The sequence below is a fragment of the Castanea sativa genome, chromosome 5 (assembly GCF_040712315.1).
Source record: "Castanea sativa cultivar Marrone di Chiusa Pesio chromosome 5, ASM4071231v1".
NCBI classification, from domain to species: Eukaryota; Viridiplantae; Streptophyta; class Magnoliopsida; order Fagales; family Fagaceae; genus Castanea; species Castanea sativa.
The window spans coordinates 79,892,703-79,918,335 of NC_134017.1; the positions used below are offsets into that span (position 1 = coordinate 79,892,703).

Sequence of the window (25,633 nt, forward strand, 5' to 3'; positions counted from 1 at the left end):
TAAAATCTCTACTAGGAGAAATATTGATCCCAAAAACAGTATTGAGCCTAAAAGGTAATGGAAATGAAACCAAGGCAATCTCATGAATGTGAATTCTCTTCAATGTGTGAAACAACTTACGAAACCTTTATTCAGGTAATGGTTTTAATGGATGGTAAATATTTTGTAGTTTTTTATATAGAGAAATGCTATGTCCTTAATATTTTCACAATACTTTCACAATAAATTCGTTGTTACTTGATGTGAAAATATTGTAGGAGTAGCAGTTTTCTTTTTTTAACCCAAATTTTGAAATTTTGAATTTTTATGGATTGTTTGGTCATTAAGACTTTAGAAAATGTTTAAGGAAAAACAGAAAGGAAAAAAAAGAAAAAGACTGAAGAATTTCTAATTATGAATGTTGTTAAAATATTTGGAAAAATGTTTGACCGGTGGTTAAAAAGGGCATATGATAGGCACGCATATCAGTTAAGGATTACATGTGAGACTACAACATAAAATGACTAAATTTACTAAGGTTGTGTTTGGCATGATGTAAAACGTTTTCCATGTGTAAAATATTTTCAAGTTTAAATGTTTTTTGGAAAGAAATATATTTTCAAGCGTTTAGTTTTGTTCTTGAAAATGCTCTAGAAAACACATTATCTACTAGTTTCTCACATTTTTCCAACTTCCAAACAAATATTATAATAGAAAATCTCAGTAAATAAACCCAAAGAAAAAAAAAACATTCATCAAACATTCAAACTTAGTCAAATTGAGAGAGAGAGAGAGAGAGATCATTGGTGGGTCTGTGGTTTGATTTAGAGGCAAGGGAGACAAGATCAAGAGGCAGAGGAGACAAGGTTGAAAGGTTCAATAAGCGTATAAAACACTTATGAACGTTCAGACCCCCAATTTAAACTTAACCGATACAAGCTTATCCTTAGACAATAAAAGTGCATAATGATAAGTACAAGCAATACCCAAAACAACTAATAACTCTAAGCCATAATTAATCACATCACTGCATCAATTAATATGTAAAAGTAAGGGAAGAGAGATGCAAATACAAAGATAACATGGCGATGTGTTATCGAAGAAGAAAATGAAGTACTCGACAAAAAACATCTCCGCTGCCCTCCGAGCGGTCAAATAATCCACTAGAGAATGAAGTTGAGATGCATGAATAGCAATAGACCCTCCAAGCCTAATCTACCCAGTGCACCTAAGCCCTCCAAGCTTCTTACTCTAACAGGGTTATGCCGAACCTTGTCTTCTCTAGTTTACCGGATCTCGCAATATACCTATTGCATCAACCAAATGAAATTGGTCCTCTCTGAACTATTTCCCAAACACCAAAATGCCTCCTCACTAATATAGGTATAGTGAAATAAGGATTTGGCAAATGAACATCTCAAGGGTATGTCAATGGAAAGGGTGAGAGTAGAGGAATTTGGAGAATTAAAGGATTAAAATTGTGGATGAGTCAATCTTGTTTTTCTCTAGGGTTTCTCTCTCAAAATTCTCTCTAGAAGCTCTCTACATTTCGTGGGTATAAGGGTATTTATAATAGGGTACGTGAGGAATGTGAAAAGGCATTTTTCATCCAAACAGGCCATTCTGGCGACTCAGCCTTGCGACTGGAACTAGTCGCAAGTCTGAGTCGCAAGATAACTGTCAAACCAGACTGTACTTTTTTTTTCCTGAAGTGCTCCAGTTGTCATGACCCTTCAACTCCTTGCATGCTTCACATGTGTGGCACTTTGGCGACTTGCCAGTCGCGAGACTCCTTTGAGTGCACACATCAATTTTCTTCACACTTTCTCACACACTACCCTTACATAATTCCCACCTAAATATAGGGTATCTAATTGCTAAAATACAAACAAATTTGGCACGGAATAAAGCCAACACATGATTGAATAAATTCAATCTTGCAAGGGTCGTGGTGGGTCTTTCAACCTTGCAAGGGTCATGGTGGGTCTTTCGATGAGATTAAGAGGCGGCGATTCAATAGTGGGTCGGTCAGTTAAATGGGCGGTCGGTTCAATAGTGGGTCACGGTGATCAGATTAGCTCTCCTTCGTCTCATTCAAGATTTCCTCTCTGCTCTCCCTCTCTCTTTGGTATGGGTGTGCAAAATGAATGTGAGTGTGAGTCTTGGGCTGAAAATAAATTGTTGTAAAATGAAAGTGTATTTCATTTTACACCAAAAGCAGGTCTATTTCACAATATAAAAGAAAATGTTTTTCGGTTTACGGTTTACCGAATTTTCAGTCAAACCAAACACCTATAAATATGTAGAATGCTTTCCATAAAACCTTTTCAGTTGAAACAAACACAGACTAAAATTCATTTATTGAAAAACTGTTGGTCCTTTAATTGAGCAACTGATATTGTGGTAAATGAAATGACACTGTCTTTGCTTAATTCAAGCCGGCATAAGTTAATGGTTCTTTTCCTTCTTCTTTTTTGTGGCGAAATGGTTCTTTTCCTTTTGTGAATCAATCTTATGAGTAAATTTAATGAAATCAATTCAAACAAGTTGTAGTTTCTTCTCCTTAATCCCCTTCCCACTTGTGGAAGATCCACATGAGTTCATTTATCAACCCCAAACACAGCAATGACAAGAGACCCACCTATTTGAATTTCAAAGGAGCTAAAAGGTGTTGACTTATGATGGAATTTGATTAATTGAGAATAAAGGTATGTTAATTTTGCCTCCTACTTGTGTTTTCTATTCTCAATCCAACCACCAATTCCATTCCAAGATAAATCAAGATTTTTAGCTCCTTGAAAGTCTTAAGCCACATCCATAATATAATTTTTTTGTATACCACTTAATATTAGTGGAACACAAGAAGTGGAGGCAGATTTGTAATTGTAGTCAACTTATCATGTCTTGGGGGGGGGGGGGGGGGGGGGGGGGGGGGGGGGGGGGGCCCCCCCCCCCCCCCAAAAAAAAAAAAAAAAAAAAAAAAACTTATATTGTCTTTAACAATTTTAACGTAACTAAGAAATTTCATTCAACATTTAAGGAACAGGAGTAAAACTAAAACATAAATTATCCACTTCTACAATCTTGATAAGGTAAAACAAGACACTGACACAGTCACTGCTCTCCTAAGCATAAATAGCTAGAGCTTAGTAATGCAGAAAAACATTTAAAATCTGGGAATTATTCCAAAAAGCTCCCTAAAAAAAAGAATCCGAATAGAAAATTGTATGTAAAGTAAAACATACTAATCCATGCAAATGTTGAAAGTAACACACTATCTACTACATTTTTACGCATCTATTTAAAAATAAAGGCCTAATCAAAATATGAACGTGGATTCTTGAATGATCACGTCAATGTAGAAATCAAAGGCACTGAGTGAGTGACCATATTAAGATTAATTATTTAAGACGTATTTTTCAAGTTGAAGGAAATTAATAAACCGGATGTAGGCCTACTTTGTCTTTTTCATGGCAGAAATTAAAGTCCCTAATTTGATAGTATATTTATCTACATTTTAGTTATCAAACAAGAACATTTTCACGCGTTATCTATCAAAGTATATATATGATCCTTTTGTTTTTTTTTTTCTTGACAGATTTATTCACCTCTTTCTCTAATGTGAGGAAATAAAATATGAACTTAAACAATAAGCACAACAATAGTAAATGATGTTGTAAAGTTTTTAGACCCCTTAAATACAACCAGATTAACCTAGTTATTTAGCCAAGTGATTAACTTAGGTAAATTGTGCAAATTTAGGTCAACACATATAAATCATATCATGCAAAGCAGCGGAAATATAAATAACACAATAATATGATGACCCAGGAAAATCAAACCGGTAAAAAACCTGAGGAGGATTTAACCTAGCTATCCTTAAGGTAAACTGAATCCACTATGAAAGAATTGAAATTTACACAATACCAACTTAGACCACGAATATCCTATTGCTACCTCGAGTAGGAAACTTACTACCACGACCACGTGACAGCTCCGAGTCCACGGACTACTTCTTTCTTGGATTCCCAGCAAGCACAAGCACTCCCGCCTGTATATCTTTAAGCTCTTGAATCTGTAACTGAATTGATCACCAAGTTCTTGACATAATCTTGATCCTTGATAACCCTAAGTATGTGTGAAGGCAAACACCTCTAGATCTCACAAAAGACTCACACACACAGCATAAAGAGCATCAACAACAACTTTAAAAATGTGGCTAGGGTTTTCCCTTTTATACTTAGGGCAAAACATAAAACCCTACACATAAAACGGGCTTAGGCTGAGTTGGAAAATTCTGCAGAAAAACAATCTGCATGACTTTCGATCGGTCGAGTCTAATTCTAGATCGATCGAGCCAGACAGAATTGCACAGTAAATTCTGCAGCAACTCGATTCCAACTTTACATATAAGACACATACTTTGAGCAGTCTAAACAAGACTAAAACGTTTTGATCATGGTTTGCCAACATTACAAATTAGAGTTCTAATACATTTAAACCTAAAGGTCTTAGAAACCAACAGATGTGAATTATCGATTGTCCTAAAAGTTTAACCTATTAAAATATAATAAATTTAATCATTTAACCAATACTTCTAGCACTCTTTCTCACATATGGGCTGAAACTACCTCTTAATAGGTGAGACCCAACACCTAGGAATTTAAATGGGAGGAAACTATGATCGAACTCAGGATCTCATGCTCTGATACCATGTTAAATTACTGATTGTCCTAAAAGCTTAAGCTATTAGAATATAGTAAATTTAATCATTTAACCAATACTTCTAACAAATGACTTGACAATAAATGACGAGAGTGCTATGACTTGACTCAATTATCCTACCTACTTCTTTCACAGATTTACTATCCATAATTTCATTGCCCCTTCCTTGCGGAAATAATACCTTGGGGAGTTTTCAACTAAATATTATGTAAATATATGATATATAAGAAAACCACCTGATCAAAAAGACTTTAAACATGTGAGTTTAAGGCCAACTATGTTATATTAACTAGTTATTCTTCTCATTCTTGTTCAATGTGGAAATTCACTCACACGTGTATTCTTAAGACTTCCACCATTGACTTGACTCAATTCTCATACTTTGTAGTTTGTATAAAACTGTCACAGCAATGAATAGAGGAGTAATACTATTACTACATTTTCGCAAAGGGATGGTCCTCGGTGAATAGCTCATTGTGGGCTTTGATTGTTGTAGTTCAACTTCATAGGCCCAAATGTTGTATTGAAGAAGAGTGGATGAGTCTGATACTGATAGAAATCAAGGAGTTTGTGAGGTCCACCCCTGATGTGACCATCAAGAGCTTGTCCAACTGATGAATTAGACAAAAATGGAAAGAAGCATATAAAAACCTAAACAACCAAGAATAAAAGAATAGAGAGAGACGAGAGAGTGAGACTAGGCAAGAAGAGAGATGAGAGTTTGTCTCAATTCCCACATCATTCCAAACACATTTGGGCATGTCTGATGGTCATATCACATATTCACACCAACCCACTTCATTCTTAAAAATCTAGATTTTTGGGCTAGGCTAAGGTCATATCAATTTTTTTTTTTTTTTTTAATATTTGTAAAGAATAGCTTGATAGTTGTTATGTTAAGTGTGTGGTATTTGTGTTAATAGGGTCTATTTTGTTTATAGGCTTATTGGGCCTCCCAAGTCCCAAGTGTAATGGCCTCCAATTAATAAATCATTGTTTACGTTTCTTATGTTTAATGAGGCCCATGATTTTAAGTTGTGGGAGTTTCAAGAGAGTTCATGGGCCCAATATATAGTTCATTTAGTATGACGGATCATTTCTTTATTTCATTATTTCATACCATCTCCACTGCATCTTCTCCTACCCTACCCGCGTTACTTGTTGGACCCATTTCTCATGCATTAGACACTCTTTCACCTACCTAATAATAACTTAAAATAACTTATAAATTAATAAAGACTCTTTCTCCTTGTCAATTCGTGATTCTTTTTTTTTTTATATACTAAAACACTAACTTCTCTCACTTTAAGACTCATTTAGCCACAACAAACTTTCACTTCTTCTCATTTAATTTTTCAATTTATTTTTATATAATTAATTCTTTTAACAACTTTTCAGGAGAAGTTCCAAAGGAATCGCTTGCAGTTTGCTTCTTACTGCAGATTTTGGACTTATCTAATAATAAATTCAGCGGCCATCTATTGTCAAGTACTTTTAACTTTACTAAGTTAAAGGTTCTGAAGATAAATGACAATCAGTTCACTGGAACTCTGTCACCCAAATGTTCTCTCATGTCTTTTTTTGACGTCAGCAATAACAAACTGTCAGATAAGATTCCCACTTGGATATGCAACAAGACAAATCTTCGTACACTCTTTTTGTGGAATAATTTTTTCAAAGGTCAGATTCCTTGTGAAACAATTCAAATTCGGCATTTAGACCTTTCTCAAAATTCACTTTCAGGTTCTTTACCTTCGTGGTCAAGTGAATGGTTAGAAGCTGTGCATTTGGGCCAGAACAGCTTTTCAGGGTCAATACCAAAAGCTTTTCTCAATATTTCGTACCTTTCAACATTAGATATCAGTGACAACAGGTTGTCAGGCAGAATTCCCAGTGCAGTTGGTGAACTTGGGGATTTAACGATTTTATTGCTAAGAGGAAATCGTTTAAGAGGCATAATTTCCAACTCAGTTTTGCCAATTGAACGATAAGAGGTTGATGGATCTGTCCAACAACTTCCTTTCGGGAACAATACCTCACTGCTTTGGCCGAGTTTTCTCTGAATATTATCTTTCAATTCCAATTGATTTAGTTGATATTTCAACTATGCCTTATGAATATAGAATTTTCCAAAAAGTTATTAATGTGCCAATTTTGGGAATTTTTTATGATGATCTCGGTAACAAAGTTGGACTTAGTTATGAATATGACCCACAAGATGAATTTAATTTCATTACAAAATTCAGGCGTAGCTCTTACATGGGATCCTTTTTTTACTACATGTCTGGTTGGGATTTCTCTTGCAACAACCTAACAGGTGGAATCCCAATCGAACTTGGACAACTATCTATAATTCTTTCATTGAATTTATCTCACAATCAATTAACAGGTCCCATTCCAGAGACATTGTCAAACATGACTGAATTAGAGAGCTTGGATCTTTCTCACAACAATTTGAGTGGAGGAATTCCTCACCAACTTATTGTTCTTCATTTTTTGGAGGTGTTCAGTGTTGCTCATAACAACTTATCAGGTAGGACGCCAGATATGAGAGCACAATTTGGAACTTTTAATGCAAGCAGCTATGAAGGAAATCAATTTCTTTGTGGACTGCCATTGGAGAAAAACTGCACCATTAAAGATGATTCACCTCCAACTCCAACAAAATCCTTAGATGTAAATGACGGGAAATGGTCAAAGTAGATCAAACAGTCTTCTTCACTAGCTTTTCGGTAACTTACATCATGTTCTGCCTATGAGTAATTACTGTTCTTTATATCAACCCTCATTGGCAATTGCGATGTTTCAATTTGGTTGAGGATTGCATGTATTCTTGTTATTTTTTTGTTGTCATTACTCTTCGTAAGTTAGCAATCCGTTTGTATAATTAGCTATGGTTGCTTTCTCAATATCTGGGAACTCTCATTGTAGCAAACTTTATGTCTATGCTTATCAATAATGGACCTAATAAGTTTTCTTTCCCTGTTTTCATCCTCATTGTAGTCTCATTTATCCACTAAAAATGTATGAAACTGCTATTATGTGAATTCTCTTTGTTGTGCTGAAACAACCTTACCAATAGTTATCCAAATATTGCGTGGGTGATAGGCTAGTTTTTAAGAAATCGAAGAGCATTACAAGATTTACACAATGATAGAATATCAATTGAAGTAAAGCTTGTGAGTAGAACAAAGAAATTAATCGAAGAAGAAGATGAAAACAAAGAGTGATAAAGTGGGAGAAAGAGAGAAACTAAGAGCTTTAGAAGCAGAATTAATTACTGTGATTGATAATTTATATGAGGCTGGGATGAAGATCTTTTAGGCTATTAAAGCTTGTAGTCTCTTTCTCACAAACTCGTATTGACTTATATATATGTAGGTAACGCAACGCTAATTAATACAATCACTCCGCTATTAAGCATAAACAGTCAGTTTTTTCCCCTTCTCTTCTTTTCATTTTTGTTCATATTCAATCCTTGTACGTTAAATTATTACTTGGGACTTGAAAATGCAATTTGGAGTATGATAAACAGCATGTCTCCATCATAGTTTAAATTATGGATTGACATGATATGGATTGATTAGTCTAATCAATCGATATCATGTTTTACAATTCAATAGTTAGGGGAGGGGAGGTTTTATCCTTATATACCTCCATTAAAAATAACATCATGTGTCGATGCTAGAAGAATAGAAGCATAAGAAGTAAATTTTGCTTCAAAACCCTCTAAAATTCTTATCATAATCTACTATAATGTTTTACAAAGAGACCATTCCGTTCCGCAATATGGTCACATTATCCAAGATGCTAAGCCCTTGACAAGCTCGCTTAGTCCATATTTACACCCTAAATTAAACAAATGCGAATATTTATTTTCTTTTTTCCAAATAAAAGAATATATACTAATACACACACTGTCAATCTCATTAAAATCTTATTCAACTAGAATGCCTTTAAGTCTAATAACCACTCTTGAGTGTAATGGTTGAGCTTAATAACGTAAGCTTGTAACCAATTTCTCACAACGTAAACTTGTAACCAAGTTGGGACATTAAAGTGGTCAAATGTATGTTATGATTAGTTAGGTAGCATGTGGTTAGTATGTTTGATTTCTCCCACCTAGAGTCAATATTCAACATGCGACTTGCTCTTAGATTAAAGGGCAACCCACCCGAAATGTTGTTTTTCTATTTTCGGATTGCTTCGCTAGCCCTCTCCATGTGTCTCTCTCTCACTTCTGCTCTCTCTCTCTCTCTGAATAGCCTTGCTCCTTTCTTTTTGTCTATTCAACTTGAATTAGACTTCCAAGAGACCAACACGTTCAATACTATTTCTCAATTCGTGTGGCTATCAATTTCCTTTCAGCCAACTTCAACCTTGCACCACTTCTCATAAATTAGCTTGACTGGATTCAAATTTTGGGATTATTTTGCAAACAAACCCATTTTGCTAACAATTTCGTTAGTTAGCATGTTTCCAAAACTATTTAAGAAACTAGTATTTCAAGTTTTTAAGACTCAAGTTCAGTGAAACTCGAGTCTTAAAGACTCGAGTTCCATGAGCTAGTAAAGCTAAGGTGGAAAAAATTCTACATGAAACTCCAAGTTTCTCAAAAGAAGAAGAAAAAATTGATCTTCTTCTTCTTCCAGCCCCAAAAACAACACCATTTTCTCCCACTTCCAGCCCCAAAAACCCAACAACAAAACCAAACACCTATTTCTAGCCCTAAAAATCCAAGAACAAAACCAAACACAAAACCCATAACAAATACCTGAATCAATCTTGGTAATTTGGCAGAGGCGAGGAAGTAGCTTCATTAGTTAGATGTAATTCTCACACACAATTTGACCAGCAATTTTCCACACCACAAATGATTTTCTTTTTTTGTAGATTGGGCAACTTTTTGATCTTAGTAACAATCACTTCACTAGAATTGTTGATGGCTCCTTTCCATGTATTTGACCAAAATTCGATGTAAATATTTTTTCACGAAAATTGAAAAAAAAAAAAAAAACTAAAATGAAACAAGTCTACTCTAGACCCAATGTATTCTTATGAATAAGATATAATAAAGTTGAAAATTACAAACGTTTAGTCATTTTATACAGGTTTATGTGGACTCAAAAAACTTGAAGAGTTAGATCTTCAGAGGAATTCTTTTGAAGGGACTCTTCCTTCTTGCCTATACAATTTGACATCTCTTCAATAGTTAGATCTCAATGGAAATCAGTTCCGAGGAAACATTTCATCTTTGATAGTTGGCCTTACCTCCCTTAAGTACATTGAGCTCAATCATAATCTTTTTGAGGGTTCTCATTCAGCTTATTTTCTAATCATTCTAAGCTTGAGTTATTTCAATTTGAATGTCATGATAACGAGAAGGTTGATATAGAAACGGAAAATTTTGACTGGGTACCCTTATTTCAGTTGAGAGAACTTGATCTTTCATATAATGGGTTGAAAGGACTGTTTCCTGATTGGTTGTTTAGAAGCAATATGAAGCTAGAATATTTCAATTTTAAAGATAACTCTTTCTCGGGTCATTTTCATTTACCGCTCTTTCTTAACTCTAATTATAAGATAGATGTGTCAAACAATCAGCTCATTGGAAAACTTCAACGAAATATTGGGGAGATCCTACCAAATATATGGTATCTAAACTTATCCAATAATTTTTTCACAGGTTCTCTCCCATCCTCGATTGGTAATATGAGTCTCTTGGTCACATTCGACGTGTCCTATAACAACTTCTCTAGAGAAGTACCAAAGGAATTACCTGTAGGTTGCTCCAAGTTGTGGGTCTTGGTATTATTCAATAATTATTTTGATGGCCATTTAGATTGGGTACCTTTATATAACTTAACTATGCTATTTGTTTTGAAAATAAATCATAATCAGCTCTCTGGAGCTAGGTCAAATGAATTACCCAATTTCATTAGTTATATTGATTTCTTGGATGTTAGCAACAACAAAATGTCGGGTAAGATTCCTACTTGGATATGCAACCAAACAGGTTATTATGGTATTTTTATGCAAAATAAATATTTTGAAGGTCAAATTCCATGTGAAACAATTACAGTTGAGTTTTTGGACCTTTCTCATAACCTCCTTCATGTTTCTTTACCTTTGTGGTCAAGCACTTGGTTAAAACATTTCCATTTGGAAGAGAACATCTTTTTACATTGGATCAATACCAGGACCTTTTCTCAATATGTCGGAGCTTTTGACATTGGATATTAGTGATAATAAATTGTCAGGCAGCATTCCCAATGCAATTGGGAAAACTTCCAACTTAAGAATTTTGTTGCTAGGAGGAAATCATTTGAGTGGAAATATTTCGACACAGTTATGTCAACTGACCAATATAACTTTAATGGATATTTCTAGAAATTTATTTTCCGGGACAATTCCCTCACTATTTTGGACACACACTGTATTTTGGTTTTTTTAAAGTAGAATATTGGGGAAGCTTTTCTCTTAAATATGTTAGTTTCTTTGGTTTTTTTAAGGTAGAATATTTTACGTATTACCTAGATGTTGAAGTCAACTTTGTTACCAAATATAGGCTTAGCTATTACGAGGGTTGCATTCTTACTTACATGACAGGTTTGGATTTATCTTGTAACAATCTAACAAGTGAAATCCCACTTGAACTTGGATAGCTACAAGGAATTCATGCACTAAACTTGTCTCACAATCAATTGACAGGTTCCATTCCAAAATCTTTCTCACACTTGATTGAAGTAGAGTGCTTGGATCTTTCTCACAATAGATTGAGCGGAGAAATTTCTCCACAATTGATTGAGCTTACCTTTTTGGAGGTCTTCAATGTTGCTTATAACAACTTATCAGGTAGGACCCCAGATATGAAAGCACAATTAGCAGCTATGATAGAAATCCATTTCTTTGTAGAGTGCCATTGGAGGGTGCCATGACTTGACTCAATTATCCTACCTACTGCATTTACAGATTTACTGTCCTTAATTTCGTTCCCCATTCCTTGCGGAAATAATACCTTGGGGAGTCTTCAACTGAATAATATGTAAATATAATATATAAGAAAACAATTGAACCCAAAAGAATTAAACATATGAGTTTGAGGCCAACTATATTATATTAACTACTTACTCTTCTCATTCATATTCAATGTGGAAATTCACCCACACACGTGTTCTCAAGACTTCTACCATTGACTTGATTCAATTCTCATACTTTGTAGTTTGTATAAAACTGTCACAGCAATGAATAGAGGAGTTATACTATTACTACATTTTCACAATGGGATGGTCCTTGGTGAATAGCTTATTGTGGGGTTCGATTGTTGTAGTTCAATTTACGGGCCCAAAGATTGCATTGAAGAAGATCGGATGAGTCTGATAGAAATTAAGGAGTTTGTGAGGTCCACCCCTAATGTGACCATCAGGAGCTTGTCCAACTGATGAGTTAGACAAAAATGGAAAGAAGCATATAAAAACCTAATCAACCAAGAATAAAAGAATAGAGAGAGGCGAGAGAGCGAGACTAGATAGGAAGAGGGACAAGAGTTTGTCTCAATTCCCACATCATTCCAAACACATTTGGGCTTGTCTAAGGGTCATATCACATATTCATACCAACTCACTTCATTCTTAGAAATCTATATTTTTGGGTTGGGCTAAGGTTATGTCAAAATATTTTTTTTATTTTTTTATATTTAAAAAGAATAGCTTGTTGTTATGTTAAGTGGTGGTATTGGTGTTAATAGGGTCTATTCTATTTATAGGCTTATTGGGCCTCCCAAGTTCTAAGTGTAATGGCCCCAATTAATAAAATGTTGGTTCAGTTTCTTATGGTTAATGAGGCACATGATTCTAAGTTGGAGAGTTTCTAATAACTATTGCTGGTAATTAATCAAATGGGCTGGAGTTACATGTACTATTGGTTTAGATGAAGGGTTTCAAAGAGAGTTCAAGGGCCCAATATCTAGTCTATATAGTAGGTCAATGATGGATCATTTCTTTATTTCATACCATCTCCACTACATCATCTCCTACCCATTTCTCATTCATTAGACACTCATTCTCCTACCTACCTACTAATAACTTAAAATAATTTATAAATTAATAAGAACTCTTTCTCCTTGTCAATTCGTGATTCATTTTTTTTTATTAAAACACTAACTTCTCACTCTAAGACTCATTAGCCAAGAGAAACTTTCACTTCTGATCATTTTATTTTTCAATTTATTTTTTATAATTAATACATTTGAATAATTTTTTAATTATAAAATGCTCCAAAAATGCCTTTGTCTTTCAAAAATAAAAAAGAAACATAACAAAACAAAAGATGCCTTTAAATTATGCTTCAGTGACAAGCATAAGTTGTACAAAGAGTGTGTTATCAAATGCCCTCTAAATATTATCTTGTAACAACTTAATAGGTGAAATACCACTTGAACGTGGATAGCTACAAGGAATTCATTCACTAAACTTGTCTCATAATCAGTTGACAAGTTCCATTCCAAAGATACTGTCAAACTTGGCTAAATTAGAGAGCTTGGATCTTTCTCATGATAGTTTGAGTGGAGAAATACCTCCACAATTGCTTGAGTTTACCTTTCCAGTGGTGTTTAGGGTCGCTTATAACAACTTATCAAGTAGGACCTCGGGTATTAAATCACAATTTGGAACTTTTGACGCAAGCAGCGATGAAAGAAATCCATTTCTTTGTGGACTCCCATTGGAGATCTCCAACACACGCAATCCTCAGATGTAGGTGATGAGGAATGGTACAAAGTAGATCAAACATTCTTCGTCACTTGCTTTTCAATAACTTACATCATGCACTCCTAGGCATAAATGGTCATAGTATACTACTACAAAAGCTTTTTAAATTATGACAATGTTTCTAAATTGAACGTTGTATTTAAAGTAAAATATACATTTTTTTTTTTAATTTTTGCAAAAGTGCAAATCACACAACTAAAGTTTGGAGGTTTTTGAATTTTATACTTTGAAAATTTTAGAATTTAGATTTTATCCCCTGAAGTTATATTCTATTTGCATCAATAGCTCATCCATCCATGTTTTCACTTATGTGACACATAAGCTAGCTTGACATGCGTGTTTAGTTCTGTGCGTTTTTAGACCCCTTAAAACAACCAGATTAGCCTAGTTATTTAGCCAAGTTATTAACTTAGGTAAATTATGCAAATCTAGGTTAACATAAATATATTATATTATGCAAAGCAGCGAAAATATAAAGAACACAATGATATGATGACCCAGGAAAACCAAACCGATAAAAAACCTGGGGAGGATTTAACCTAGCTATCCCCAAGATAAAACTGAATCCACTATGAAAGAATTGAAGTTTACACAATAGCGACTTAGACCACTAACATCCTATTGCTACCTCGAGTAGGAAACTTACTACCACGACCATGTGACAGCCCCGAGTCCACGGACTACTTCTTTCTTGGATTCCACAGCAAGCACAAGCACTTCCGCTTATATATCTTTAAGCTCTTGAATCTGCAACTAAAACAATCACCAAGCTCTTGACATAGTCTTGATCCCTGATAACCCTAAGTATGTGTGAAGGCAAACACCTCTAGATCTCACAAAAAGATTCACACACACAGCATAAAGAGCAACACTAAAACGTGGCTAAGGTTTTCCCTTTTATACCTAGGGCAAAACATAAAATCCTACATGCAAAACCGGCTTGGGCTGAGTTAGAAAAATTATGCAGAAAAACAATCTGCACGACTTTCGATTGATCGAGTCTAATTCTCGATTGATCGAGCCAGGCAGAATTGCACAGTAAATTCTGCAGCAACTCGATTCCAACTTTACATAAAAGACACATACTTTGAGCAGTCTAAACAAGACTAAAATATTTTTATCATGGTTTGCCAACATTACAAATTAGTGTTCTAATACATTTAAACCTAAAGGTCTTAGAACCTAACAAACTCCCCCTTTGGCAATCCGTGACAAAACACAAACACAACAAAATGCTCAAAGTTTACATATAAACAGCCCATTACAAAAACAAAACCCAACATAACAAATTCAACCTAACTACTATCCATCAATTACAAGTGTAAACAGCAGCACGACTGAATCAACCTGTATATTCCTGTAACACTTAACAAACACATAAACGCATGTGTGGAAAATACAAGTAAAACAACATAACTTCTTGATTTCACATAAACATAAACTACAAGACATATATCATGAATAAACTCATCAATATAGATCGATAAACAATGTAGCACAATGTGAAACAAGAAACAGATAAACAAAACAAAATATCTCCCCCTATCATAGACAATCCCAACACAAACATTATGAGCCAAAAAGATACATACAAAGTGAAGCACCTAGATACAATCTAAAATCTCCACAGCTCCAAACAACTCAAAAATCTCCCTCTAACTACAAAAACTCCTCTCTACACCATATATACACTCCCTCTTTTTGTGATGAATTGCCAGAGGGCACTCACTCATCATCAAAAGGAGGTGGCGGTCTAATACTCTCCAAATATGCTCGCAAGGCACGAAGCTCATCAAACATGTTCACTAAAAGCTGACCATGAGCCGCCTGAATGGTCATGACAGTCTCCAACATACGTCGAATGTCTGAGTCATCCAAAGTAGAAGGCGGAGGAACATCAGCAGCAACATGAGGATCATCAGACGCCTCAGCAGTAGTATCACCTGTAGAGGAGGGAGGAGGAGGAGGTACAACACTTGAAGACTCAACCCTATGACGTTTAGAGTTTGCTCTCAACTAAGCAGCCATCTGCCTAAGAAAGGTGGCACCTATAGGAACAATAATATGAACAGGCTCAGACGCAGGAAACTCTTCTAAATCAAGATGTAGAAGAATCCTATGAATAAAAAGGGAAAGAAAAGAGCATAAGCAGTAGAACTACTCCTATAAACCTCGTTCAAAGAATGAATAAACAGATGAAGAAAATTGATAGGAGCATCAGTAACAAGGGCATATAGAAACACACATCGCTCAACAGGGATGGTGTACAGATGAGAAATAGGCCACAAGGAATGACAAGCAATCCGAAAGAAAAGATAGTGAACCTCAGAGAGCTCAGCAGTAGTGATCCGAGGATCAGAGCCCCATTGGATAGAAGACCCAGTGATGTAAGACATGATGTCGTCTAGGGGAGGAGACTCATCATAAGGGTAGACAAGATGCTGAACAAGAGGCCCCCAAGAGCTCCAGCCACTACCAAAGGAGTAATGGTGTACTCTTCACCTTGTATCCAACTCTTAAGTAAAGTGTTGGAATCATAAACGTGGATAGAGAGGTTCGAATAGAACTCTTTAATCAAGGTAGCTGGAGGGGGGGTCAAAAATATTTAACAAAGGTAACCAACCACGTCGCTCAAAGTTCCTCCTAATCTCGGGATCTAGCTCATCTAATAGAACCTTTCTCTTAGCCTAAATGTTCCTCTTAAGGTTAAGTGTCTCAAAGGTCTTTTGGTGTTTCTCACTCAAGAATCTCTCACTCTCAAATGATGGAGCAGAAGAAGAGGAGGAGGTCTTATTGGCTCTAGTTTTCCTAGGCATGATGCTAAGGAAAGAACAGACAAACAAAACCAAAAAGAAAATAAAAGAAAACCAAGGGTAGACTGCAAGTTAGCACAAAACAATATAGAAAATAACAAATCTATATGATGCATGAACAGTGTAAACAAATGATGCATGCTCTAATGCAGTGAGAATAAGTTTAATACAACTTTAAAAATACAAAATTGGCTTGAGCATAGAGTTTATATCAAAAACCCCAACATTTTGAAAAACCACTTGTACAATTTTAAAAAAATTGACCAATTGATCATTACAAAAGATAGATAAGACATCAAAATGATCAAATTAATCAATCCAACAAGTCAATTTCATGAAATTAAACTCAATTGAACAAAATCACTAATTCGGGTAGTTTCAAGCCCTAGAATTTCAAATTTTTCACAAAACCTCAAATTAATCAAATTAAAGCACCAAGAACAGATATATGACATCTCACAACAAAAACCCAACGACCAATTTTAGAGGAAACGATCAAAAACACCAAAACCCCATAGGTTCGAAAAACACCCTTGAATGCATGATTTAATGCATGAAAAATGAAAATAACGGAAAAATGAGGGGTAGAATGGTCTTACCGGCCTTAGAAGTCAAAATCCTTGCAAAACAATCGGAGGAAAACGACAAAAATTAACTTTGACTCTTATACCGGTTGAAAAGAGAGAGAAAAACTTTGAAAAGTTTTGAAAAGTGATGAACACGTGAAACACAAAGCTTTTTAAGAAAACTTCCTGTGCGATTTTCGATCAGTCAAAAATTAGGTTCGATCGATCGAAAAAGCCTTCGATTGATCCAACAGCGATCGAGTACCGATCGAAACAGACAAAAGTTGACCAAAAATTTAATCACAATTTCGATTGGTCAAGAAATAGCTTCGATCGATCGATCGAAATTCTGGAAAAAACAGTTTTTTGAAAAACACAGCATTTTTATGCAAAAACTCTTCAAAGCAAAGAATTTTATGAATAAAATGCATGAGTATGAGATGAAAATTATCCATGATAACAGGGATCAAGGATCAAGGATCAACTCTTAAATCAAAAGATCTAAACACTAGAGCTAACCCGCTCTGATACCACTTGTATGTTTTTAGACCCCTTAAAACAACTAGATTAACCTAGTTATTTAGCCAAGTTATTAACTTAGGTAAATTATGCAAATCTAGGTTAACACAAATATATCATATCATGCAAAGCAGCGGAAATATAAAGAACACAATGATATGATAACTCAAGAAAACCAAACTGGTAAAAAACCTGAGGAGAATTTAACCTAGCTATCCTCAAGGTAAAACTGAATCCATTATGAAAGAATTGAAGTTTACACAATAGCTACTTAGACCACTAACATCCTATTGCTACCTCGAGTAGGAAACTTACTACCACGACCAGGAAACTTACTATCACAACCACGTGACAGCTTCGAGTCCACGAACTACTTCTTTCTTGGATTCCTTAGCAAGCACAAGTACTCTCGCTTGTATATCTTTAAGCTCTTGAATCTGCAACTGAAATGATCACCAAGCTCTTGACATAGTCTTGATCCTTGATAACCCTAAGTATGTGTGAAGGCAAACACCTCTAGATTTCACAAAAAGATTCACACACACAGCATAAAGAGCAACACTAAAACGTGGCTAGGGTTTTCCCTTTTATACCTAGGGCAAAACATAAAACCTTACACGCAAAACGGGCTTGGGCTGAGTTGGAAAAATTCTGCAGAAAAACAATCTGCACAACTTTCGGTCGGTCGAGTCTAATTCTCGATCGATCGAGCCAGGCAGAATTGCACAGTAAATTCTGCAGCAACTTGATTTCAACTTTACATAAAAGACACATACTTTGAGCAGTCTAAACAAGACTAAAATGTTTTGATTATGGTTTGCCAACATTACAAATTAGTGTTCTAATACATTTAAACCTAAAGGTCTTAGAACCTAACAAGTTCATCTAATAAAATAATGTCATGTTACACAATAGAAATGACAAAAAATTATTTTATTGGATAAACTAAATACGTGTAACAAGCTTATGTGGCACTTAACAAAAAATATAGATGATACGACTACTGATACAAACAAAATGTAACTTCAAAAGCTAAAATCCAAAATTTGAAACTCCAAGATGTAAAATTTAAAAACCCCTAAATTTTAGGGGTGTAGTTTGCACTTTAGTCTTTTTCTTTTTTCACTTCGCTTCTCAATCAATTTTGTTGAGATGCAATTCTTGTTCATTGAATTATTAGTTGAGACTTAAAATTGCAATGTGGAGTAAACTAAAAGGCATGTCTCCATCAAAGGTTTAAAATTACACCAATTCATGTGAATGTGGAAATTTAGAATTTTTCTTAGTTGCCTCTAATAATGCATTGGTTGCTTTCAGCAAGGAAATGCATACAATAAATAAAGGCCTACTAAATCCATATCATGTCATCGTGGAAATAGAGTCCTAACATTAAATTCATGCACTAAATGCTAAGTCAAGTTTTGCGTTTTCCTTCTAGTCTTTCACGCGCATTCTTTCTCCTGTCTGCAAGTATTCTATTGTTTACAGCATCGTATTGCAAAAGATAAAGTGGATCAGTATTCTTCAACGATCACCTCAATGTTCAATGGACTCCTCTTCCTGCTTAAACTTTTTAGCATGGCAATACCTCTCCTTCAGCTATCAGTGACTTATTTTCTTTACGTTTTGGGCCTACCTCCTCATCCATGCACTCCATGTCATTAGTAGAATTGGGCCTTTGCGTAATTCTGGACCAGTATTCCATTAAAAGAAAGTCCTTACGTTAAGCCCAAGTTGTCTATCACTTTAAAATTTCCTATCACTAAATAAAACAATGTTTTTTTCCCTTTTTTATTATAAATGTTAATAGAGTGGTATTGGACATTGGGACTACATATGATGCATAGGAAGGTTGGGGCCCCGTGGCGCAGCTAAATTAATTAAAGATGTGATTTGCTAAGATACAAATAAGGAAATAACTAAAAAAAAGAAATCAATCAATTATGGACGTGATTTGATACTTCCCAACTTCTACGCCTGGACTTCTGCCGAAAATAGACATTATGGTTGATTTGGGTCTTCTGTAGACTTCTAGATAATTGCTGCAAAACGAAATAGAATATATATCTTTTGTAGGACTTATGCATGATTGTAAAATTAACCTTAAATAAGGAAGCTGTGGATTCACAAAGCTAGTTACCTGTTCTCTGAATTCTCAAAATCAAGCTTAATCTTTACCTAACATTATTTTAAACTAATAAATAAATAAGGGTATAAAAGTCATTTAAAAAATTCTTTGAAAAAGTAAAATACAAAATTACCCTCATTTTCCTAAAATTTAACGTACCTATTTAAAATTTAAAATACTCAAATTCTACACAAATACAAAGTACAAACGTCCACCACCACATACACGTTTCCTTAAAAAAAAATGCTTACACCTATACGTCTACCCACATTTTAATCTCACTTAAAGTTACAAGTTAAAATTTATTTATTTTTTGATACACTTGCTAGATTGGGTTAGTTCAATTTTAACACTGAAATCAATGGCTGAAACAAACTTTTTAGAGGGGTTTTCTAATTTTAAAACATTTTTGTTGAGATTCAATCATCCTTGTTCATGAATTATTACTTGAGACTTGAAAATGCAATTTGAGTGTGCTAAACGACATGTCTCCATTAAAGTTAAAAAAAGTACATCAATTCATGTGAATGTGGAAATTTAGATATTTTAGTAGATACCTTCAATAATGCATTGGTTGCTTTCAGCAAGGCAATGCAAACGATATAGCTCTAATCAATCCATATCATGTCAATGAGAAAATATGGTCCTAACATAAAATTCACTTGTAAAATGCTAAGTCTAGGCTGTTTTCCTTTTAAGTCTTTCACGTGCATTCGTTCTCTAGTATGCAACTATCTTTACTGCATAGAATTAATGTTTCAGCATCTATTGCAAAAATATAAAGGTCTAATCAAAATATGAATGAGCATGGATCGGTGTTCTTCAAAAATCACCTCAATGTAGAAAATTAAAGCATTGACTGACTCAGACTCAAATTGTTTAGGTAGTTCTTAGCAAGTTGAAGGAAATAACAAGGATGTAGGCCTACTCACTCTCTGTCATTGCAGAAATTAGATTCACTAATTTGATAGTATATTTCTTTACGATTCAATTTTCAAACAAGATCACTTTCAAGTTCTTGGATTATTGACTGGTATCTTCTAATAATAGCTCCAAACTCTAATTGGCACTAGGGAAATGGATTGAGAATTTATAGTGTGACCCTATGGTATCATCTATCAATTCGTAGTTGCTGGGTTTAGGCCTCTTTGTTCAGTCTTTTCTTACTTTCATATATAAAATTCTATCTTCTTTTTCAGAAAAAAAAAAAAACAATAATGTTATTAATTAAATATTGTGAAAGACAAAAACAAATGCAATTTTAATGAGAGTTAAAAGACAGTTTAGTGGAATACTAACTAAGGTCTTAATTGAATACTTTTAAAACTTAGAAAACTGAATTGAACAAAAATAAAGTTAGAGTACTAAAATGAATTATGGTGAAGCATAGGGGTGAGTTTTGTATTTTAGCCTAAATTATAATGACTCTTTTTCCTAATCAATGCATTTTTTTTTTTTTAGACAAACATCTAAAACCAGTTGAGGACTCAGGACTGTATCTATGTAACTATTAAAAGTTGTTTTTATTTATAAGTGAAAATTTGAACATGAAAAAAAAAATCTAAAACCAGCTTATTCATCATGTAAGAAACAATTAAAAAAACCCTTAACAATTAAAAAAAAATGATAGATATTATATCTTTTTCATTTTAATTTTTTTTACAAAAAATAAATAACTCATAAATTTTATTTTATTTTATAGTATATAAACTTCGATATTGTGGCAAATAGACCCCATTAACTTTTTTGTTTGCCAAGTTTAGTATATAAGACAAGACAATCTCTTTTCAATGCATTGGAAATTGGATGCTTTGAGCAAGGAAATGCAAACGAAAAAGGTCTAATAATTATTCCATATATCACGTCAGTGTGGAAATAGAGCCAACACAAATCTGTGCGTCAAATGCGTATGTCCAGTTTTACGATTTCCTTGAAGTCAAGTTTCTTGCGCATGCGTTCCATTTACGCAAGTTTTCTATATGTGGTGTACATGCGAGCAGCGAGGTACTCCCAAAGTCCATATACACCCTAGACTAGAGCCAAAGGAAAAAGAAAGTGACTTATGAGCAGATCATAATCCTCTCAAATTCTTATGTAACTCTAGTTTTAACAGTTCACAATCCTATTCATTATTAAATATTAAATAAGTAATTTAGATCTTGTAATATCTATTTAAATTATTAATAACTAAGTGATGAAACTTGCACATTTGTTTCAAGACTGTTTTTTTTTATATAACTAATTTCAAGTCTGTGTTGTTTACTATGTTTTGTTTTGTTTCTATCAGTTGTTCTAAAAATCTCTAGAAGAACAGTGTTAAGCCTAAATGGAAATCAAATAAAGGCAATCTCATGAATGTGAACTCTCTTTATTGTGCTGAAACAACCTTACCAATAGTTATCAGAATTCAGTGCGGGTGATAGGATAGTTTTGAAGAAATGGAAGAGCTTTACAAGATTTACACAATGATATACTATCAATCAAAGTAAAGCTTTTGAGTAGAACAAAGAAATTAATCTAAGAAGAAGATGAAAACAGAGAATGAGAAAGAGCAAAAGTGAGTATTTTTTATACATGGCTTGGATGACTATAAGAGCAACCACATCAGTCCAGTTAAAATCATCTAAAATACAAAAAATACCAATTTTACACATTTTGAGCACACATCAGTAAGTGTTAAAAGATGCAAAATTGTGCAAACTGATCCCCGAGCTACAGTAACGTGTAAATATACACAGTTACTGTAGCTCGTTTATCCCTTTTTTTATTAATTTCCATTGGCTCCTTTTTTTCTCTCTCCTATCCATGCTCAACAACCCAGTTAACTGCTCATCTTCGTTTTCCTCAGATGCACACAAACACACCCACAAACAAACACACAGAAATCATCACAGCTATACACTTCTAAAAAAAAAAAAAAAAAAGAGATACACACAGATAGTAGATCGGAGCTCGGATCGGAGCTCGTGGCTGTGGATCGGAGCTCCGAGCTGGTGGATCGTGGATCGGAACTCGAAGCTCGGATCGGAGCTGGTGAATCGGAGCTCGGAGCTCGGATCGGAGCCGGTGGATCGGATCGGAGCTCAGAGCTCGGATCGGAGCTCAGAGCTCGGATCGGAGCCGGTGGATCAGCGCGGATCGGAGCTGGTGGATCGGCACGGATCGGAGCTGGTGGATCGGAGCTGATCGAACGGATCGGAGCAGATCGGAGCTCGTGGAGCAGACGGATTGCAGCGGATCCGAGCTCAGAGCTGGTGAATCATGGATCGGAGCTCGGATCCGAGCAGAATGGAGCTCGGATCCGAGTGGATCGAAGTGTTAATCGAACTAGCTAGAGAGAGAGAGATTCTGAAACGGGTAGAGAGAGAGAGATGATCTGAAACAGGATGGTAGAGAGAGAGAGAAAAAAAAAGTCTGAAATGAGAAAGGGGAGAAAGAGAGAGCGAGAGAGAAAAGAATGAGAAATGAGAAAGAAGAGAGAGAGAAAAAAATCATAAATGAGAAAGAATCAGAAATGAGAAAGAAGAGAGAGAGAAAAAAAATCAGAAATGAGAGGAGAGAGAGCGCGCGTTTGTTAGTTAAGAAAAATAATAAAAAATTGTGAAAGTATTGTTATTTAATTAAAAGATGGGTAAAATAGAAGAACTGATGTGAAGATTTTGTAAAAGTGATAGTGTAAAATAGAAAAGGTAGATTTTTTGTGTAAAATAGAGGAAATTTTTAAAAGAGCTGATGTGGTTGCTCTAAGTGAAACGGCGTCGTGTAACCATGCTTCATTGATAACTAATAAGACGGTGTCGCATGGGCAGCGAGCTTTAATAGGCTTATGTGAAACGATGTCGTGTATATTAAGTGACACGACATCATTTTGTTGTTTGAACTCTTGAGCAACGATCACTGGCTGTGGAACGATGCCGTTTCTGTTTGAGGCTTGTCTAACGAGTTTCACAATATATATTGACAGAGATCTATGATTAACCTTCCCATTTGTGTACAATCATTTTTAGGTAACCCCACACTAATGCAATCACTCATAGCATAAACAGTCACACTCTAGTACCGTATAAAAGCATTTCAGAGGAAACATTTCATCCCATTTGATAGCTGGCCTCACATCCCTTAAGCATATTGATCTTAGTTATAACCTTTTTGACGGTTTCTCATTCAGCTCATTTGCTAATCTTTCTAAGCTTGAATTCGTTCAATTTATATGTGATAAGAAGATGGTCAATATAGAAACAGAAACTTCAGACTGGGTACCTTTATTTCAGTTGGAATTCCTTGTGATATCTAATTGTAGTCTCAACAAGCTCTCCAATCAAATTCCAACATTTCTCTTTCACCAGCATAGCTTGAGAGTACTTGATCTCTCTTACAGTATGTTAAAAGGACAGTTCCCTGCTTGGTTGGTTGGAAACAATACAAGGCTGGAATATGTCAGTCTTCATGATAACTCTCTCTCAGGTAATTTTCATTTGCCGCTGTGTCTCAACTTCACTTATTGGATGGATGTGTCAAACAATCAGCTCAGTGGGCAGCTTCAAGGAAATATAGGGAATTTCCTACCAAATACATGGCATCTAAAGTTATCCAATAATACTCTCAGTCGTTCCCTCCCATCCTCTATTGGCAATATGAGTCATTTGAGCATATTCAATGTGTCCTTTAACAACTTCTTCGGAGAAGTACCCAAAGAATTATTAGCAGGTTGCTCCCATATAACGACAGTGGATTTATCTAATAATTATTTCGATGGTCATTTATTGTCAAGTGATTTTAACTTTACTAGGTTACAGGATTTGAAAATAAATGATAATTGGTTCTCTGGAGCTATGTCAAAAGAATTTTCCTCCCGGTCTTTCAATTTTTTCTTCTTGGATGTTAGCAATAACAAAATGTCAGGTAGGATTCCTACTTGGATATGTAATCAAACAGATTCTTCTGGTTTCTTTTTGGGAAATAATTATTTTGAAGGAGAAATTCCATGTGGAACAGCTTCATTTATGCTTTTGGACCTTTCTCATAACTTTCTTTCAGGATCTTTACCGTCGTGGTCAAGCAATTCTTTACAATATCTAAATTTGAAAGAGAATAAATTTTCAGGATCAATACCAGAAGCTTTTCTCAATATTTCAAACATTGTGACATTAGATATAAGTGACAATAAGTTGTCAGGAATCATTCCAAGTGCAATTGGTAAACTTTCCTACTTAAGAATTTTGTTGCTGAGAGGAAACCGTTTGAATGGCACCATTCCAACTCAGTTATGTCAGCTGACCAATATAAGTTTAATGGATCTCTCTAGAAACTTCTTTTCTGGGACATTACCTCACTGTTTTCAACACATTGTCTATAACGAGACTCTGCCTATTGGTGATTTTTTCTCAGCAAATGTGGTGGTCATGGCTTACAGACCTAAAATTTTCGACAATGTTGTACGTCTTGAACGTCAGAAAAAAGATATTGAAGTTAACTTTGTTACCAAATATAGGCTTAGCTCTTACAAGGGTCGCATCCTTCAATACATGTCTGGTTTGGATTTTTCTTGTAACAACCTAACAGGTGCAAATCCCACTTGAACTTGGACAATTTCAAGGAATTCGTGCACTAAACTTGTCTTACAATCAGTTCACAGGTTCCATTCCAAAAACATTCTCCAACTTGACTGAACTAGAGAGCTTGGATCTTTCTCACAATAGATTGAGCAGAGAAATCCCTCCACAATTGATTAAGCTTACCTTTTTGGCGGTGTTTAGTGTGGCTTATAACAACTTATCAGGTAGGACCCTAGATATGAAAGCCCAAATTGGAACTTTTAGTGCAAGTAGCTATGAGGGAAATCCACTTCTATGTGGATTGCCATTGGAGAAAAACTGCACCAATAGAGACAATTCACCTCCAACAACAACACAATCAGATGCAAGTGATGAGAAATGGTACAAAGTAGATCAAGCGGCCTTCTTCACTACCTTTTCAGTGACTTACATCATTTTCTTCCTGGGAGTTATTACTGTTCTTTATATCAACCCTCATTGGCGACTGTGGTGCTTCAATTTGGTTGAGGATTGCATGTATTCTTGTTATTTTTCTGTTACCATTACTCTACGTAAGATATTAGTCTGTTTGTATAATTAG

General features: G+C 34.9%; 2 pseudogenes; both read left to right on the forward strand.

Annotated features, from left to right (window-relative positions):
- Positions 1-57: 57 nt before the first annotated feature.
- LOC142635900 (uncharacterized) lies at positions 58-11,647 on the forward strand (annotated as a pseudogene).
- Positions 11,648-21,401: 9,754 nt separating this feature from the next.
- On the forward strand, positions 21,402-25,633 carry LOC142635901 (cuscuta receptor 1-like; annotated as a pseudogene).